Here is a 4638-nt window from a genome sequence, read left to right as displayed (position 1 = left end):
GAGACGGCTTAAAACAATAATCTATGCCCTTGATATTAAACTAGATTAGTTTAACATGTGAAATGTCCGTAAAGTATCATCATATGATTGGTTTTAGGGCACATTTCCAACAGTGTCAGACAGGAAAAAGAAGGACCTCTAGATTAGAGATCCTAAAAGCATGCTTATGCAAGGCGATCAGGTGTTTGTACCGAATGTTGAGGAATTAAAGAAAGACATATTGGATGAAACGCATATCTCTGCTTATGCGAGCAGCAAGATGTATCATACCATCCGACATTTCTATTATTGACCAGGTATGAAAAGAGAGATTGCAGAGTATGTTAGTCGTTGTGCAATTTGCCAGCAGGTTAAGGCAGAAAGGAAAAAGCCGTTTGGATTACTGCAACCACTCCCGATACCTCAGTGGAAATGGGAAGATATTACAATGGATTTTGTGTACAAGTTACCACGTACTCGAAATGGTTATGATGGTCTCTGGGTAGTAGATGATCGACTTACCAAGTCAGCGCATTTCATACCCGTTCGTGAGAATTACTCGTTCAATCAGTTGGCCGAACGGTTCGTCTCTGAAATGGTTAGGTACCACGGAGTCTCAGTTAGTATCATTTCTGACCGGGATCCCAGATTCACTTCGAAGTTCTGGGTAGCTTTTCAGGAAGCTGTGGGATCGAGATTGCTCTACAACACCACCTATCATCCCCAAACAGATGGGCAGTCAAAGAGAACTATCCAGACTTTGGAACATATGTTGCGATTGTCAGTTCTACAGTTTGGAGACGCTTGGCACAAGTGTTTATCATTGATAGAGTTCGAGTACAACAACAGCTTTCATTCTAGTATTGGTATGGCACCATTTGAAGAATTGTATGGGAAACCGTGTCGTACTGCACTTTGTTGGTCCGAGGTCAGCGAACGAGTTTTAATGGGCCCTGAGATCGTGAAGGAGACGACATAGAACATTCGGGTGATAAAGGCTAACCTGAAAGCAGCCCAGGATCGGCAGAAGAGTATCACCGACAGATATTCTACCGACAGAGTTTATAAGGTTGGTGATTGGGTATTCTTGTAGTTATCACCGTGGAAAGGTGTTGTGCGATTCGGAAAGAAAGGGAAACTCAGCCCTAGGTACATCGGACCGTACCAAATTGTTGAACGAGTCGTTGAAGTTGTTTATCGACTTGCCTTGCCACCAGAGTTGGCGAGAGTGCACAATGTGTTTCATGTATCGATGCTACTGAGGAACGTTTATGATCCGTCACACGTAATCCCTCTTCAGCCTTTGGAGATCAATCTAGATTTGACCTATGACGAGGTTCCAGTGACTATCCTTGATTGGAAGGATAAGATTCTTAGAAACAAGACCGTGCGGATGGTGAAGGTTTTGTGGAGGAACCACTCAGTGGAGGAAGCCACTTGGGAGACAGAAGAGCGTATGCGAGATATGTATCCACGTCTATTTTATGGCTTTGATAGTAGTTAGTATTGAAATTTCAAAGATGAAATTTTTATAAGGGGGTAGATTGTGACGACCCATCCCTAATTTTCCTATGTAATTTCTCTCCAAGTATGTGTATTGACAATTATGCCTTTATTGGCAAGTGACGTGGACTTATTCTTATCGCTTTCCTTTTATTTCTTGCTATCACATTTAAATTGTACACGCTAGTACGAGTATGCATAAATTTTAAAGTGTAAAAATATCTACTTCAGATAGATTTCGATTTCCTTTTTACTGTAGGAAATCTAAAAACCTATCCTTGGATTCCTTTTAAACCCATCTCGTGCACTTCCCCCTTCATCATTCACTGTCACCTATCCCATCTCTTCTTTTTTTTTTGTTCCCTCAATCAGAAAAGCATCTCTCTCTCTTTCTCTCTTCTCCCTCTCCCACGCCACATTTCTTCTTCTTCTTCCTCTCTGCAACAACCACAAAACACACCAAAACTCACAAACGTGACAAACCAACTGAACCATTGTGATCATCTCAGTCCCACGATCACAACCATGTCCTTGAAATCTGGTGTGGACGAGTTTTGACTCACCAACTCGGAAGGTCGACTAGGCGAGTTCGACATATCGATTTTCAGGCCATGCATGGCTTAGGTAAGCCTTGAGAAACCCTTAGAACCTTTATTTCACTTCTATGGGTTGTTATTGATCCTTTTTTTGTGTTTTGAATGTGTGGTTTCACCCAGAAACTCGAGAAGAAGGAGAACCTGCCATTCTTCACTCAAGAACCGTGGCCATTTGGTCACTTTCAAACCATTTTTCTAGTCAACCTCGACCACAACTGGACTTCTTATAGGTACAAACTTATTCTCTACATTCCTAACTTCAAAATGGCTTTTGAATCACTGAGTTTGGTTAAGTAACGAGTTAGAAATCAACTCTGGAAGTTAGGAAGAAAATTTCAGTTTCTGGAAAATTTGTAACCATGGTCGTTTGGCCACATTCAGGCCAAATTTCTGATTAACTCAGACCATATTCGAACTTTCTGTAAATTGGGATTGGTAGATCACATTCCTAGCTTTAATTTGGCTTTTGTAGAAGTAAATTTGGTTACGAATTGAGCTCGTTAGAGGCTCTGGAAGTTGGCCCAAAAATCTGCAAAACTGCAGATTTTCGCGAAGAAGGCGAGTACAGTGTACTCGCGGGGGCGCGTGGGCAGCCACTTTGGGCGGTGCGTGGTTGACACATGCGTGTTTGTGTCGTCGAGTAGATCGATTTCATATATTTATACCCTAGATTTGAGCAAACTATGGGGGTTTTATTTAGGTTTCTGTTATGTACTTTAATTAATGTTACTTAGTTATTTCACATATAGGGGAAACTTATTCCGAGGATTTTCGAGGCCAAGCTAGGCTCGGGGGCTACGACCCAACAACGTACTTGTGAGTGGGCAGTTGTTTTATTCCTATATATATTTATAGTTTCCATAAATGCGTATTTACTTCACTTTTACGCCTAACTTGCCTAGTATCATTATTATGATATAAATTGTGATAAATGCTGCTATATGGTTGTGATATTACTGTCATGGCATTCATACGTACTTCTGTACATGCTCATCTTGTTGCACCCGATGTTAGTACTCGCACCAGGGCCAGGGCCAGTCCTTCACGTGTATGTTCACATCCGCACTGTTCGCTCACCTTAGATCCAAGTTTAGGTGCCAGTCTTGTCGGGTAGATTGCATTAGGCGATCCGACTTGTATGTGATGTGCTTTTGCACCAGTCTTCATGTGATCGTAGTACTAAAGCATATTGATTACACCCAGTCCTGTTCGTGTCAGAAACCATCTGTTCGAACTTGTGTGTCAGCTTAGATGGATGAACACTTAGTTATATTGATTATCACATGATTATTATTATGGCATATGATACATCATTTATTTGGCATATTTCTGGTTATATGGCTGATATATTGGATTTCATACTTGCAAAGTATGTTTTGAGGAAACTATACTTGTTTTAGGGCGAGAGGTTAGTATATTCAAATATAAAGGTTTTCTTATAAGCATTGTTTTGCTGACCCACTCAACTTTGTTTTTCGCCCCTCCAGGACCTAGATAGCTGTACTCTCTGTGGCACTCGAGGAATCACGGCAGTTCTGACATTTCCTTCTGTTTAAACGTACGAACTTATCACTATTATGTAATAAGTGTATTTTGGTTGCTTTGACTACTCTTTCATAGTCTCACTGTCTATTACGCTCTGAATAACTGTAGTGGGTTCAACCCACGAATTGCGCACTCTTTCACTGTTTAGTTCTAATTAGTTTTAATTTTATTCACTTTTTGCATCACTTAACTTTATGGTTACGTCACCTCACAGTGACGGCCAGCATGCTTCGACCTTTCCAGGTCGGGGTGTGTCAGTATTACATCACGTATCATTATAAAAATAGTGAGATATATGTGATAAAAAGTTAATAACTTAAAAAAAAAAAAAAAAATTCTCACCACTTTCATTAATTTTCATTTTTCCCTCTCTTTTTTGTTTCATTTTCAGCTTTTTTTATAATTTTCATTTTTTCCTCCCTTCTTTTTCTTCAAATGGCAGCAACCTACCCATCTTTCCCTCTCTTTTTTATTTCCTTTTCAGCTTTTCTTATAATTTTCATTTTCCTTGCTTTTTTTTTCAAAGGGCGCGGCATGAATGGAATGGAATTATGGAATCAATGGATGCATATTAATTAATAATTATTATAGTTTTTATAAAATTTAATTTAAAATTATATATATATAATTATTATAGTTAATATTTTGGGGGTATAATCATTATAATTATAATAGTATTTTTTAGGGTTATAAAATTATAAAATTAATATTCTGCTTATTGTGTATCGTGTTACCCACGTGTATACCCGAATCAACCCGTTATCTTAACAGGTGCTTATTGGGTTACCCGATAACGACTCGATTCGTTATCGTGTCGACCTAAATTCCTGTTAATTTCATGTCGTATTGTGTTAGATTATCAAGTTGTATCAAGAACTGCCAAACCTACTGAAACGTACGTTTCACCGGAATAAGTAACCCGTCCATATAAGTTGTATGCATGGACTGAGTGCTCATCGTACATACACCCTGTGGCTTGAACCGGAAGGGAGATGGACCTGTACCTGGCAAAGTT

At 39.3% G+C, this 4638-nt stretch overlaps 1 long non-coding RNA gene across 1 annotated transcript; it reads left to right on the top strand.

Moving 5' to 3' along the window:
• The first annotated feature begins 1855 nt into the window (after positions 1-1855).
• Positions 1856-3796, top strand: LOC126623401 (uncharacterized). The gene is made up of 4 exons (XR_007623750.1): positions 1856-2106; positions 2199-2308; positions 2828-2894; positions 3566-3796. It is a non-coding gene; the product is annotated as an uncharacterized LOC126623401 (long non-coding RNA).
• Positions 3797-4638: the final 842 nt, after the last annotated feature.

This window comes from Malus sylvestris, chromosome 5 (assembly GCF_916048215.2).
Source record: "Malus sylvestris chromosome 5, drMalSylv7.2, whole genome shotgun sequence".
Lineage (NCBI taxonomy): Eukaryota > Viridiplantae > Streptophyta > Magnoliopsida > Rosales > Rosaceae > Malus > Malus sylvestris.
This window is presented reverse-complemented; position numbering and strand designations above follow the sequence as displayed.